This window comes from Salarias fasciatus, chromosome 18 (assembly GCF_902148845.1).
Source record: "Salarias fasciatus chromosome 18, fSalaFa1.1, whole genome shotgun sequence".
NCBI classification, from domain to species: Eukaryota; Metazoa; Chordata; class Actinopteri; order Blenniiformes; family Blenniidae; genus Salarias; species Salarias fasciatus.
In genome coordinates, this window is record NC_043762.1 from 15,793,830 (window position 1) to 15,810,175 (window position 16,346).

The following is a 16,346-nucleotide window of genomic DNA, read 5'->3' on the forward strand; positions in this document are numbered from 1 at the left end:
CAGAAACAAGCCTACGAGCCGAGAAACAACCGAGGACCAACCACCCATTCACAACTCCACAGCCAATTAGCTTCACATGCGTGTTTGTAACCGTGGGAGGAAACCAGAGTACCAAGAGAAAAGCCACGAACGCAGAGCGAGAACGTAAATACTCCATACATGAAGGCTCGGCCCAGGCTCAAACCCACAACACTGACGCAACAGCGCTAACCACTACACCACAGCACAGTCCTCAGGGGGGGAAAAAAAATGAAGTCCTAGAATTGGACTTATCGACATACAGATATTTTAGCCTTTTTGATTTTTTTTCTAGCTGAAAAATATCCTTCCCTGGGTTTGTGTGCCAGCTCAAAGAGGAGACATGTGGCGTGGGACCAATGTATTAGGAGGGACTGGGACTGATAGGACTTCACGTTTCTGTGACCCCGGACCCTGTGGGCACTCACAAACGCATGCACACACACACACACACACACACACACACACACACACACACACACATGCATATAAACATGGCAGATGGCAAAGCATCATGGGGGAGATTTGCACTCACTCTCTCACACTTCCCTTCTCTCTCTCTTAAACACACAGCCCACAGACACACACACAAACGCACGCACGCTCACGCTCACACGCATACACACACACACGCGCGTTGAGGATCAGAGACGCAGGATGAAGCACGGCTTACTGCAGGCATGAGCTACACCGCCCTGGTTACATTTTTAGCAGTGAAAATAAAATATCTGAGGCTTCTCTCGAACAAGAAAACACACCTGTCACTCAAATGCTGCGATTCTTTGCCCTGAATTTTAATGAATCTGGAGACCTGGTTACCTCAGCTAAATCTCTATCAGTCTTGCTTAATGCTGCAGAATACCGAAATTAGGGCTGGAGACGCCTGGAACGACATGCATCCAAACGGCATTATCAAGGGAGAAATTGACAAATAGCAATAAAATTTCCAATGAGGAGTTTCTATTTTTGTCAGCGGAAACTGTGAAGCTATAAACAAGGTTTCTCCTGGAGTTTCATATCGCACTTCTGAGAGCAAATATGACTCATGGATACCGCCGAGCAAACCGGCAGGCATGGCAGGAAAGCCTATATAAGTAATTATCCGTTTTTAGGAGGAGAGGAGTGAATCGTCAATCAGAAAGAACGACTGTGGCCACTGATGTTGATCCTGACTAATTTCATATTTCAAGTGGTTTTTTTCTGATCACTGATGGATTTGACTTTCTTGTCACTCCGGTGTCACTTGAAAGTGAACGGTTTTTGAAGTTTAATTGTGGGTCAGGAAAAAAAAAAAAGAAATTTTAAAGAGCTCATTCTTTAATAAATTGTAATTTGCATTTTTCAGTGGCTCAGTCATTAATTAGTAAAGTAAATTCTAAATGAGATTACTAATTGCGCCATTAATCATTAATTGACCCAAAATAACAGCGGAATAAATGAAGGAGCAGCACAGGGGCATTTTCTAGTAAATTCATAAATTACCTCAGCGTGAACTGAGCCTGTGTTTCGCAGACTCTTCACCTCACTCCTGTTCAACTGATTTGCTTTTGAATTTGCATTGTTTTAACTGCTGTGCCTTACATGGCCGTTTCGGCTCCATCCCCGCCTCACGGCAGAGGATTTCAAGGCCCAGCGGGACTTAAAATTCAATTCGTAGCAAAGATTTCTAAATAAAAGATGTGCTGAATTTCAGTTTCGTGTTTGCATTAGCTGACACTATTTACGTACACACATAACGTGCACATGCATTTGTCTTTATCAATTCTATTCATGTGACAGGCGAGGCCGGCTTTCGTTTTGCATTAGTCTTGACGGCTATCTGCAGGTGAGGGTTTGTAGTTTACATATTCTAAAAATGTGCATGCAAATTTTCTGTCTCCCATTGTGATGGCAGCGAGTTGCATGCAGTCATCTGAGGATTCCAGACTCACTGGACGGGTGCTTTAAATCTTCTTTTATTGCCAAATATCATGGCATCTGCAAAAAGAAGCGGCACATTCCTCTCAATGTGATAAAATAGTGACACCGCCATAAAAAAAACTTTCTGGGGATGTGTGAGAAAACAGGATTTAAAAACCTGCTCGGATTGTGTTTGTGGCTTTTGTCTGACAGACAACATGCTCCAGGTCATAATTTAGTTAACGGATCACCTGCAGTTCCCAGGGTGTGTTTTCTGAAATGTGCACTTTCATTTAATTTAACCCCTTCCTCGGTGTGAGACCCCTAATCCCCTAATTCACTAATCCCAGCAGGGTGTGAAGATGCTTACAGAGCTTTTCTCACTGTGCATCACATCAATACAATTACATACCAGCACGACCATTATCCAGAACAATATCACTGTTAAAATTACAGATCCAATTAAAAAAAAGAAAAACAGAAAAGAAAAGACTGGATGTGCTCCAATTTTCATCTCAACTACACTTCCGAGCCAAGACAGCACACGGATTCATGATGGGGTGGGGAGAGAAGCGTGACTAACCAAACTAACTTTCCCTTTGACCTCAATCTCTGCATGTCTAGGACGGAGTAAAGCTGCTGTAGCTCGACAATGGCGTGGCAAAATGTACACCCACACATCTTAGAGGGGCTTTCAAGGTCACACCTCCCAACTCGAGCAGAAAAAAAGCATCACGTAATGGATGGGAGGGCCTCGGATGAACCCGGCACCAGCTGGGCTGGCCGGCGCTAAGCAGGAAATGTCTGATCAAATGCTTTAAATGTACTTATATGACAGATTAACGCAGGAAGTCACAGCAGTGAAAACACCTCTATGCCAGACTCATGGGCTTCACAAGGCACTTCTGATTTTACTGAAGAAAATAGACAAATTTGAAGTCTGCTTGCTAAAAAAAATATTGAATCACTTCCTTTTTTTTTCAGAAAAGGCAGAGAATGTTTTTTAGTTTACTGTATTTTCTATATTTCTTTCCAAAGAGACAGAGTGACCACAAAAGAATAAGAACGCTGCCGTTTCTGAGTGCATGTCGACCAGGGTTCTTGTTCTGTCTCCTGCTTAACTCGGCCTCTCCTTTCAGACTCCTTGGCTTCTTCTGCTTGTGCTTGATTGCTGTTCCTCACCCTGGAGTCTTTCACCTCAGCCTGAGTGTCTGATTGTCTTCCCCTGGTGGTTTTGCTATATAATGGGCTTTTTCTTATGTATTCAGGTTGTCGGTCCATCTGTGTGGTTGTTCTCCTGTACATCAGCGCTTCACTGTTACTGTCTCTGTATCTTCGCGTCCCTTTGGATAATGCTCCTTTCCTCCCTTGAATATGGGAATTTTTAGACTTCGGATTTTGATTTGAATAATTTGCAGCATCTACATTGGTTTTATCCAACTCAGAGTCACAGCACAGTGTCAGAAAGCCAGACAGACACACGCACACATTCACACCAAAAGGAAGTATAGAGTCATAAATTTGCCCAAACAGCAGATTTTTAGATGGGAAAGCAAAATATATTTCAAAAATGCATTATACTACAATCAGACAAGTGACACTTTTGAGTATCAATCAGATTTTTCTTTTAGCAACAAATCTTTAAAAGTTCCAAAATATATATTTAATCATTAATTCTAAACTGCATGTTTGGCTCATCTGCAAAGAACTACTATTTTAGTACTAATTTTAATAGAAGGAAAAGTCATTATACTGCTTAAAATACTTTATATAATTCTTAGGCTATTGCCTTGAAAAACAAACAAAGCACAGAGGATCTGACAGCCGATGGCTGAGCATATTAGTGTTTCTTAACATAGGAAGAGATGTCAAAATATTCAGGATTCAGTGTGTTGTAGCAACAACATGGGTTTTAACCTGTCTCAAATTTGGTTGAAAATCTGATCCAGCACCACATAGCTGGCGAAGAACCTCGCTGTTTGATTTGACAATTTCCATGCCTTCAGATAAGTTGAAGGATTAAATTCTCCTAAATGAGCTCAGTCAATTTTTCAAACCCTTAGGCTCATAAAGCTCTTTCAAATCCCTCCGGGTAATGTCACAAATGCATTGTCATCCAGCTAAAACATGGCTGCTTCTCTTCGGAAAAAAAAAAGAAAAATAAGTGGCATTTTGCAAATGCTGCTTCACCTGACAGGTAAAGGGTTTTTATCTGACAACAGCATAGGGGAACAAAATATGAGCACGTCCACATACAGACACCTGCGCAACGTTCACTCAAGCGAAACGACAACACAGGGCTCGCAAACATCCAAACATATTTGGTAATTTCTCCCCTCGACCCCTCTCTCTCTCGGCTGCCTCTTCTTCAGAGGCGGCCGATCTTGTGTGTAGCGGCTCATTACGCAGGCTGATGGTTGAGTCCTTGTCAACTCACTGTCCAATTAGCATATCCAAGGCTGGCAGACTCTTATCCTAGCGGGAGAGAGAACTGTATATACATACTGATGTCCGCATACTTATGCACTTGCATGTACATTCCTAATTGTTAAACAGCCCTGACACATGAGAGACGGAGCCTTGTGTAAATTGTTCGATTACAGCGACACCTTCTAATCCAAACACAATCGCTTCTTTACATAAATCCAAAACACTGCTAATAAATGTATTTTGAATAAATGATCAAGTCCATCAAATGGCACGCACGCCCATTCAGCACACACACACACACACACACACACACACACACACACACACACGCTGCCATTCAAGACACACTGCAGCCAATTAGTGAGCTTCTTGTGGCGCAGGACTAAAGCTCCCTGACAACAGAGAACACCTTCATCCGCCTGGACGTCATTGTCATCATCCCGGCCATCATCATATTTCGAATGCGCTCTTAAAACAAGACGTGTCGGCCATTTTTTTTTTTTTTTGCTCCCCCCCCCCGTTTCAGCTGTTTAGTAAAACCTACACATATGTTCCCAGACAGGCTGGGGTTGTCTGACGCAGGCTTTGGGACACGTTGATAAGCTTGTCTTGACAACAAGCAGCCTTGTGAAACACTGATCATCCTAACAGAATCACCCAGTTGGGATGCCACTAATGCAGAGCTCCCAGACCTCCTTTTGATTCTGTTCACTTCCTCATTTATTTATAGAAGGTACAATGAAACGCACGATTGAAACTGAAGTTGTGCACCTGGCACAACACTGCATGGCTTTACAACAGCGGGCCTGTGTCCCTCATTCATCTTTACCTTGTGTGCTGCAATCTTGAAGCAACCCTTTATTCATTCTTTGCTTATGTAAAAGATCCACGCTCCCTTTGGGAGATCCCTAATAATTTCCTGGAGACACACCGCTGTGTTTGCCTAGGATCTCATCCTCTTGTGTATTTCTGCTACCATAGTATCACCTGTCTAGCGTGGTCACATGATACGTCGTCCTCTGAGAGCTCATTAACTCGCACAACTGCAGCACAGCTCCACAACAACACTTGAGATCATCTATAGAACATTAACATACATTCCACACGCAGTGCAGTTTGGTGTTTTCTTAAGGTCAGTGAACGGCATGCAAATCCAGATAAAAAAAAAAAACAAAAAAAAAAACAGGATTATTGATACCACCATTTTGTAAGAAAGCAAATAAATATTCAATAACAAGGGTCATTTTTAAGGTATATGCTGGCGAACAAATCCCATTTGCATCCTACCCAGGCGGCCAGCCTTCGCGGCTCTGTCACTAACCAGCCATTGCATGGCTTCCTGATGGAGATGAGATTTGTGACGCCAAATGAATTTCTCCTTGAGGGGCGATAAAGTTGTGAATAGAATTGAAAACCAGAGTAATGGGGTAGAAAAACTGCATTTGTCCTCTGTCTCAACGCTGAAATCAGATGGCGCGAGTGTGTCTTGGTAAGTGAATAGATGAAATGCTTGTCAAGGGTAACAGACTAGCGCACGGATGCTTCCCACCGATGACTGGCCATTACTCTCCCCTCCGTCAAGCAAATGCTTCATCCCAACTGGCATTCCTCAGTGCTGTGGAGACAGAGTAATCATGAAATGCCACAAACAAATGTGAGCCTGCATGCAGGTGCCGTGTCAAAACAGTCCCGGCACCTGCATCTATGCACACACACACACACGCGCGCACACACACTCATATGAATACACACAAACATTTCACCAACTGCAGAATGTGCCCGCTGACCCTGAAGTGAGTCTAATCTTCAAGCTTTTAACTTTCCTGTCGGCAAGTTGTGATGATGGAACGGAGCCATAAGTTTCCTGGACATGGTTTGTTTCCCATCCTGCAAGGTAAAGGTCTTTAAATAAGCCGAGCTGTTTCACTGATCCAATAAAGACGTCCTTTCACAAGCAACTGGAATATATGCCAAAACCTTTTTCCTTTGTGAAATCCTTCAATTTCACCACCTCGTCACAGCACGGAAGAGTTGTTTTTAAAAGGTGGCAGAGGAATCGGGGGTAATTCTTTCAGAAATAATAATAATAATAATAATAAAAATAAAAAAAAAAACTCTGACTGAACGTAGAATTACCCACATGAACAGAATTTGAGGTTTAGAGCCAGGATACTTTCCTCTGGTTGTACTTAACATGACTGCTCTGGGATGAATTTACTGACTCTATGACCCTGATATTTGAACACATTGTGTGTGTGTGTATATACATATATATATATATGTATATATATATATATATATATATATATATATATATATATATATATATACACACACACACACACACACACACACACACACACACACACACACACACACACATATATATATCTTAACAAAGGCACATAATACAGATGTTGTTCATTTTTTTCCACACATTTAGCCATGAAGTCATTCAGTCGGTATGCTGATGAAAATAAACTGGCTCAAATATACAAAAAGTTTTCTTTAAAAATGTCACTGAAGCCATGAATGTGGTTTCATTTAAAAAAAAAACAAAAAAAAAACCTAAAGGTCAGTCAAGTCATTAGGATTTATTCCATATTTTACCATGAACGTTTGTGCCGTCTAATCCTGACGGTCATACTGAGAAGCAGGGGTGCATATTATTTCAGGAAAACATACAGATACAAAATCCTGGTCTTTAATCTCTAGTTTGTGTTTAAGGGCTTAAAGGTAACTCATCATTAACTAACCATCGTTTCATTGCAACTTTTAATGCTTGAAAATTGTCTTGGCATTAAATAATGGATGAGGATGAAATTTGTTTTCCAGTAATGTGGCATGCTGATAAAAAAAAACCCAAAAAAACTCATCTATATCAAATATGTGTAACATATCTTTCAAATAAATGCATTACATTTGGTGTTTGCATGTGTTAGGGGAAGCGTTGGCATAAGGAAGATACACTATATGTAAAGCTAAATGAAATATGAGTTACACTGACAACAACAATCAGCCAGAAGAATGGGAAATGAAGGGTAAAAATACATTGTTTTTCTACATTGTTGATGCTTTCGGTTGGAGTTTCTTTTTTAGTAATTTCCTTTTTAGTAACTAAGGTTCCTCTCAGTAGTAGACAAGTCAACTCCTTATAAGGAATTATGTTCTGTTGATGTTCCTCTGTTCCTCTTTAGTAGTAGACAGGGATCGTTTTCTGTAGATGTTCTTCTTTCCTAGTAACTGGTGTAATAACGAAACGTCTCAGAGAAAAGTATAAAATGGAAATGAACTGGAGAAGCGCGGGCTTTTCACTTACAGGCACTGTAGTGTGATTTTGCTCCCAAGACTGCGTATCTTGTAATAAAAGACATCATTTCTGCTGGACTTTGGCTCCGACTGATTTCATCCTCTCCCAGAAAGAAATAAACCCTTCAGAAAACAGTAGTTCTCAGGAGAAATCGAATATTATAGATCTGGATAAAAAGTGAAACATTATTTCACAATTAAAGATTTTGTAAGAATAAAATGATCCTGGCTGTGACACATTTAATGACATGTACAGAACAAGTGCGGCCTGTATTATGATTTATGGTTTAATTTCACAAAATGACTCCAAAACAAGTAAACTCGTTATTAAATATCAATGATCTCAGTCATGTCTTCACATCATTGTACCTCCGATTAATGAATCCAAGCTTCTAAAGCGCACGAGCGCCAATAGATTTTTTTTGTTTGTTTGTTTGGCAAAAGATAAAAAATGCACCTGAACATTCGTCAAGTATGATGTATGGACCATTCTGCTACTACAGGACTTATTGGAAGGCTAAACATCCACTCCAAACGGGAATCACGCCACCTCTCTCACCAACTTCTGTTTAGTCAGTTTGTCTCCTGCTTTATCAGCCATCTTGTCAGTCAGCCCAACCCTCCTAATGACTCCTGTCACTCAGGGATGTAACTGTCACGCCGCGCCAATGGCTCCACTTCCTCCCCCCGTGATTGGATAATGGGCCGCGTGCATCAACAAGTTGAGCCATTTTCAGTGCAAACGCCGTTGTGCGGGAAATGGCCAGCGAGGAGGAAGAGAAGAGTGAGCTCGCTGTTAAAAAAAAAAAAAAAAAAAACGAGGGAAGGGTTGGCCAAAAGGGACGGCCAGACGGCGGAGACGGCGGCCGCTGGTTTGTATGAGGCCAGGGGAGCGGGGGGGGGGGGGGGCAAGGTGAGGATGCCTTCAGATGTGGCAGTTGTGATGAAAAGAGAGGCGAACGACTGAAGACAAGAGGTGGAGAAGAGAGGAAGAGGAGAGAGGTAGAGGAGCTGTGTGCATTATTCATCCCTGCTGACACATCAGAATCTCTGATTCATCTGTGGAAGGGCATCAGTCAAGTCACAACACATCTCTGAGCCTTCACTCATACGTGCACACAACAACAGGGACATATGATGAACGAAGACACACACACACACACACACACACACACTCTACATAATCAATATAGCTTTAGCTTAGTTAAAGAACACACTGCTGATCAGAGTTAACAGCTGTATTCACTTTTGAAATTTCAACAGCCATGCAGCGCACATTTTTATAAGTATTTTCATTTCTTGGTGACTTGCAGTTTCAAACATGTCTAATCTAAATAAGTTTCCTTGAAAACACAAAAAGCACAAGAAATGTGTTTTTTACTGGAAAAAAACTTCTTTACTAGAAGTCACTTGGCTGCTTGTAAACCATGTGCAAATATTTGGTAAAACACAATGGCCGTCTCTTAATGTCCTCATTCATCATTTGCAGTGACGGTTTTGATTTTTTGATCATTATATGCGATGATAAATTTCATTCAGTGCAGCACTTTGTCATACAGGATGCAATTACTGTTAACTGACTCTGTGTATATGTATGTGTGTGTGTGTGTGTTCCCATGTGACTACTAAATGCATGCTGTTTGTGTAAAATATTAATAATCAAATGCCGGATAAGCATGGTTCAAATTGTCTGTAAAAGCATTTTTTTTTTCCAATATCACTACACAGCATTAGGTAGCTAATCTATCTATAATCTCACAAAACAAAAACAAATGTATCTCAAGTGAAATGAAATGGGTGACATTTTGCATTAAACAAATAGCTTTTAATTTTTAAGAACAATCTAACTCACACAACTTGGTTGAAAAATGTAAGTTATATGGATGATCATATTACACAATATGAAATTGAAATTAAAATTAAAAAATGACATAAGTACTTTTCAAAGGTTTCTTTTTCATATATATGTATTCAAGCAAAGGTTAATAATGTCATGGGGAAAGAAAAAAGGAAATAAGATTGAAAATTAAATATACTTCATGGAGTTTTTATGTCAAGAAATCAGTATTTTTATGATTAAAAATTCAGCTTTAAGTGATGTTTGCCTTTTCGTCCAGCCCCTCAGACCTCATTCTGCATTCAGTATATGCATTGTTTTCAGCAACCTCTGAATAATCAAGTGGAGAAGAAGAGCAGACAAAAGCTCACTGTTTGGAAGGCTTCGGAAAGGTCAATTAATATCAATGCCGAGACAACAACAAAGTTTCTGTCTGCCTGTAATACAGGTGGCTCCGCTCCGAGCATCACAGTCTTGGCGTTCTCCTTTTCTTGCAGTTGGTTGGTACAAAGCAAAGCAAAGCAAAGCAAGTGGAAAGTGTACACAGAGATTCTGACAAAACCTGGGGAGTGGGCTTAACATTCAACACAGGGGAAAAAGAGTAGAGAGCTGAGCAGTTAGGGTAATGCCGCTGCGAGAATCTGGGAATAAGACTTCAATGAGGCCTTTGACGTGAAACCAAAGCCGCTCCGCTGGGAGCGCATGTCATCTGGCATATTCAAGTCTGGATGGATCTTACAGGGGTATCTGTTTGGAAGGAGCGGAAAACCATTGAGGCCTATAGTTGAACCCCACGAATTGCTATTTAAGGAGTACGTGCCATCGCCGATTTCATACGCAGACACTTCTGAGTCTGGAAAAATACTTGTGAATATTTGATCTGCTTCCAACTGACACACAGGAAATTTGCCAGTTCAATTATTCTGCTTCCTCCTAATGTCTTGTCCCCTGTCAAAATAATGCAAATATCTACATCCCTTGCTTTCTCATTAAGGTGGAATATCTTGTGTATTTTTCTGTTAGGGAACAAAACTAAAAAAATATAAATAAATAAATAAATAAAAATCAGGGGATCTGCTAAAGAGAGGAATCCAAGCGTAAAAATGACTGATTAAAATAATTAGGGATGTGGAAATGGTCTGGAACAATAACCAGCAAACGCACGGTGCCCCAGGGAAAATTTCCCATCTGTGTGTGAGGAGGAAGACCTCCCTCGGATTCTCCACGACAGTGCAATTTTCCAGTACACAGAGGCCACACAGCAGAAATGGAGAAAACCTAAACAGGCATTCAGAGTTTACATGATTAAGCCCCAAACAAGCAGTAGCCCTCGAAAAATGTGTCAGGATGAATCGATGTATCATTAAATTACACTCCGCCTGCATGCATGAGTGGCCGTGTTAAAGGCAAATCCTTCTGTGTATAATTATAGACATATGAGTGGTCTAGGGGCTAAAATCACTGCCTATATGTGCAGATGGGCTTGTTTTAAGTAACGCTTTAGAGCAGCAGATGCAGCAAACACTCCATTGTCTAGAAAAGAGTACAGCTAAATAAGTCCATCCGTGTTGCCACCTGGTGCCTCACATATGAGGAATTATTTTGATATTGGGGTAATGGAGCCTATGAATTCATAGCGTGTCTGTGATAGCCTCCTGAAAAGTACTGGGAATGAAATTATCATAATGGGCTTTTTACCATGCAGTGCCATCACTGAGAGTTTCCTGACTCTTCTTCCAAGATATCCTTGAGAAATCTGTAGGATGCATGAGCGACATTTATTATTATTTTTTTATAAGCGCTTGCATTTTGTCCAAGAGTGTTAAAATATTTCCTCCTTTTTATTTTTTGAGCTCAAAAATGTTAACTCTGCACCGGAGTCTAGAGAGCACTTGGAAGAGCCATTAAAAAAAAAAGCCACTTTAAATGAAATGGATGAGGAACAAAGGCTCTGCCAGCCTGCCCTGGTCCGCTCACGCTGCCCAGCCAACAATGAGGAGGGGGCGCCGGGGCACGCGCTCCCACTGCCAACCTGCCTCCGCGTCCCCGCGCGCCGCTCCTCGACCAAACACAAAGTGATGCTCAATTGACACAGGAATCGCACAAAGAGAAGACCCCCGTCCGGATCCACTCTTACCTTAGTTTTAGTGAGAATATAAAGCGGGCGGGGTGCGGTGCGCCGTGCGCGGCGCGCGGCTGCACGGCGTTCACGCTAAAATAACGCAGGACGCTCTTTACCTCGGTAAGAAGTGCTCCGTCTTCTTGACTGTCTGGGAGATTCATGTGGGTGGATTTTTTTTTTTCTTTTGCAGCTGGAAGCTTCCTCGGGATCGGCGAGGGTGAATGTAAATCCAGGAGCAGCAGGAGCTCCGCTCACAGAAACGTCTGCCTTTGTGCGGGATGCCGTGCACGCATCGCCGGCGCGCGGCGCGTCCGCTCCGTCCGGGCTGTGCGGCGGCTCTCGGCTGCTCCTCAGCCCTTTTGTCGGGAGAGCATAGCTGGTCGGGCGGCCTCAGATACTGCTGGTTGATGTCATTGATACTCGCTGCCTTCTTCCTCAATGCCCTCCTCCTCCTCCTCCTCTCCTCTCCTCTCCTCCCCCCTCCCCGCTCTATCTCTCCGTCTCTCTCCCTCCGGAGCGCACACCGGAGCCCTCCCCCTCCCCTCCCTCCCCCTCCCCGACACATGACGTGATGCAGGCAAGATCTCCAATAGCAACCGTATCCCACCCCCCCATCCCATCACTCCTATTACCCCCATTACCTCCCCACATGCACCCCCTCCACCCCCCCAGCTCTTGCTGGATCGCTGACTGGTGCAAAAGAGGTGGTTGCTGAGGCAGGTTGGTCCTGTGTATACACTGGTGAGTGATTTTTCCACTGTGCATCCCCCAGGGACAAAAAATGAAGATAAGCACCTTGAAACCCCGCAGATTCCTCTAATGTAGAGTCTAATTATAGCTGCTGGAGGGAATACGGAGCCAGAGACCCATATCAGATCTTACAGGGCAGAAATCCCACACTGAACTGGAGCTGGACACTTTAAAATACTGTAACGGAATACAACACAGGGAATAAACCAATGACACCGCTAAAAGCTAAACAATGCACAGGTTTGACAGTAATGTGAGGATATAGGGGTATTCTATTCTATTTGATGGAAAGAGAAAGACTTAATGGCCAAATGAATAGGTTCTAGTCAAATAAACAACCCTGGGAAAGCTTCTTTTGTGAAGATTATAGTGTCTAATTTGTGGTGAATGGATTTCAATTGTATGGATTTCACGGATGTAGCAGCCCACAAAGTGATTTTTATTGTTGGTCACAATCATCCACACACACACACACACACACACACACACACACACACACACACACACACACACACACACACACACACACACACGTTTGTATTTATATCCTCGTGGGGACCTTCCATTGACTCCCATTCATGTCTAACTCCTAACCCTGACCCTTACCCTAACCCTAACCCACACCAAAAATATCCCCACAAGGACAGAAATACCCGTACACACACACACACACACACACACACACACACACACACACACACACACACACACACACACACACACACACACACATACAGACACACAGACACACTATTGGCATGGTGATCATATCTTGCTCATGGTGTGGGATTGAATCTACAACCTACTGAGAGTCCGCCCATCCTACTGAGCCACAGCCACCCACACAGAACCAGCATGGAAATGTGGTTATATTTGGAAGCAATTTGAATCTGTTAAATTTAGATGGTGTTTTTTTTTTCCAATCTGATTTTTCTCATCAAATATCTGCAACTATATATTTCTGAGTTTTATCCTTTGATGTGTTAATACTGGAACGAACAGCTTGACAATGAACATTTTGACAACTTTCCCTACTGACCTCAGTCACTTTTTCCTCAATGTGATTTTTTTTTTCATCCTTAACTGAACACATCTCACTTCACATTTCATAGTATAATAGTCTATTTCAAGATTGCAATGTATGATGGTTAATGTAGAGTAAATTAAAGGAAAGATATTGAATATTTAGTGTTTATTTTATGTGTTAGACATAAACTGTACAATATTTAGGTCTGCATTCAGTGTCTTTAACAAGGATTGGGCTGCAATTTAATATCAATATATTGTGAACCTCACCTTATTAGAAAATATGATTAAATGATCTAAAATTATAAGCAAACTGCTCTGGCAGTGTAACTCACAGAACTTCAAATATGACAAAAATGGAGAGAAGAAAACAGGAGGAAATCAGAAATAAACCATCTACTCTGTGGTTCTGGAGATTTGGTGCTATTTAGGTCACACAACATGCGAACATGCAGCCACCGTGAGGGTAAATCGTGAGGTGTTGGGAGTCTGGTGTGGGTGGCTGGCATTACACCTCAGGTCTGCATGAAGGAGACAGTTTTTCCAGCCTCTCTGCTGACCTCGTCGCGACACTGCAAATGGACTGAGCATCAGCAGATTCCTTCTCATCCAAACACATAAAAAATACATATTTAACCTTGAACTGTTTAATAATACAGACTTTCGTTTCCTATTTTCACACAGGCCTCTTGAGGATGTGACAAAGAGGCAAGGGCAAAAAATAAAACATAAAAAAAAAAAAAAATCATCTCTCACTTCAAGTGATTTTTTTTTTTTCTTTAGGATTTCACATGGTCCTGAAAGGAAAGCAGACGAGCAGTGGGATTTTCTTTGTTGCTACTGACATCTAGTGGGAGGAAACTATAACGTGGTGATGAGTTAACTTGCAGTCAGACACGTGAACCCCGAAGGATCCTGACTCTCCTTTTAATTGCAAACCTCTTATAATGGGGAGAGAAAGGGGGAAAAAAAACACTCCCAAAAAATACCTAATGTGTGATATATGGAAAATCAGGTGAATACTAATTAAAAAAGAAAATCTCTGCTAAAACTCACACAGAATTGCGAGGTTTCTGCAGCACCTGGAGGAAATTAGGGAGAGAAAAGGATGGAACAGCAACAGGAGTAAAGAAAAAAAACAAAAATCCATGACGCAAAACGTCAGACAGCAAACTAATCCATGCACTGGTGGTTGGGGGCAGGGGTCACAGACCACAAACTGACAAGAGATTGACTGTATCATGTTTTAATGGTTTTTCTTTCTCTCATCCTCCGTTACCACCTTCTCTCATCCAGCTCTCACCCTTCACCACACAATGCAGCATAATCCATCCACAGGACCCTGGGATTTTCTCTTTCTTTGTGTGTCTGCCCATCATCCTTTATGTTGAATCATTTTCATCTCAAACAGCTGTCCAGTAAAATAAAGGCTTAAAAAAAAAAAAAAATCAAGCCTGATTTTAAAGGTAAATACTGCATTATTCTCTCTTACTGGACTGGAAGCTGGTTTCACAATTTATAATTCAGAATCTCTGATTTTTTTGGATAAATCGACCCAAATGTGGATGTCTGGATTTCCTCAGCTAACTTTATCACCTGCTGCTTTCACAGCAACAATGGCAGCCTAGCAGACCGTAAACATTCAGGCTCGGCCTCACACACCATACAGCTCATATAGTCTGTTTCCTGTCAGAATAATGCAGCATCTGCTGTCTGTACACCATCTCTGCCTGTGACCCCGTGACCTGCCGGACTGTATAATATTACACTCAGTGGTGGCTGGCCAATAGAGGGCGTTTGGGCACCGCCCCACCACCGCTCAATAAGTGTATTAATGCACACCACTGATCAGGTCAGGTGCAAAATTTTCCTATCTACAAATATTTTTAATTATTATTTGATGATTTTCTTTCTGCAGGTCTGTGATTGCTGGACATTCCAGGGAGGCCTTCTCCTTTTCAGACCACCTTGTCTGTGCCACTTTGCTGCTGGGAGACAGGTTTGAAGGTTATAGGGATGAATTTCCCGAAGATGCACCCAGCAGTACCTTGAACGTATCAAACTCACTGCTCAGCAAGCTGAAGACGGAGCTCAGTCTCGTGTCCAGCGAGCTGCCGTGGATCAACTCAGCTGATTATGGAGACTCATCTTGCAGTCTTTTGACAAACCGTCCCTCTCCTGAAGGTTCTCATCACCACAGCAGAATCTGAGAGGTGCTTCTCAACCTTGAAAAGGATAAAAACTTTTCTAACAAACACCAGCAGAGGCTGAATGCACTGCATGGCCACAAAACTGTTACTGAGATGACAGACTTTCACCAGAGAGTCAAAGAAAAAATTGCCAGCCAGAGAGAAAGGAGAGCAAAGTTTAGTGTTTGTGTTGTTTATATTTGACCCTTGATTTGCACACACACAAAAAACAAAGATGAAAAAACTGTGCCCTCCAAAAAAAAAAAAATATCGCCAGCAGCAACTGATTACACCATTTCCATTTCCAGAACTGAAGCGAGGGCGAAAGACCCCTAAAATTAGCAGGGTAAGTGCCCTGCCTCTACCTCTGCCCCGCAGCAGTGACGTTAATTGCACGCTATTTATACTTTAAGAGTGCAGCACTCAGAAAGATCAAGTTTCTGTTATGGTTTATTTTAGCGTGCTCAAGTTCATGTGAGTAGTGCAAAGCCCGTGTTTGGTATAAATATCTGAAATGTGCGCCCACTGCTGCTCCTTTTAATGACGTGCAATCCCACAGTATTGTGTACTCCACCAACCTAAATTTGCACCTGACACCACTGTTTCTTTACTGCCATTGTAACATTTTCAATACATTTGACTTTTTGTGATGATTCCCATAAATCAAAAGGTATTAATTGCAAGCGATAAAGAGATTCAAAAATTGCAATGTAAGATTTCACACATGCAGAAAAGGTAAGATCATCCACACAAACGCAGATAGATA

General features: G+C 41.9%; 1 protein-coding gene across 13 annotated transcripts in view; it reads right to left on the reverse strand.

Annotated features, from left to right (window-relative positions):
- ptprsb (protein tyrosine phosphatase receptor type Sb) overlaps positions 1–12,069 on the reverse strand; it is a 69,089-nt gene extending 57,020 nt beyond the window's left edge. For 11 of the 13 annotated variants that reach the window (XM_030114861.1, XM_030114863.1, XM_030114865.1 and 8 more), the window contains exon 1: positions 11,732–12,066. The gene's annotated coding sequence lies outside the window, so the exon portion shown is untranslated. Of the gene's footprint in view, positions 1–11,731 lie in introns of all 13 variants that reach the window. The other 2 variants (XM_030114862.1, XM_030114866.1) reach the window with 2 other exon arrangements.
- Positions 12,070–16,346: the final 4,277 nt, after the last annotated feature.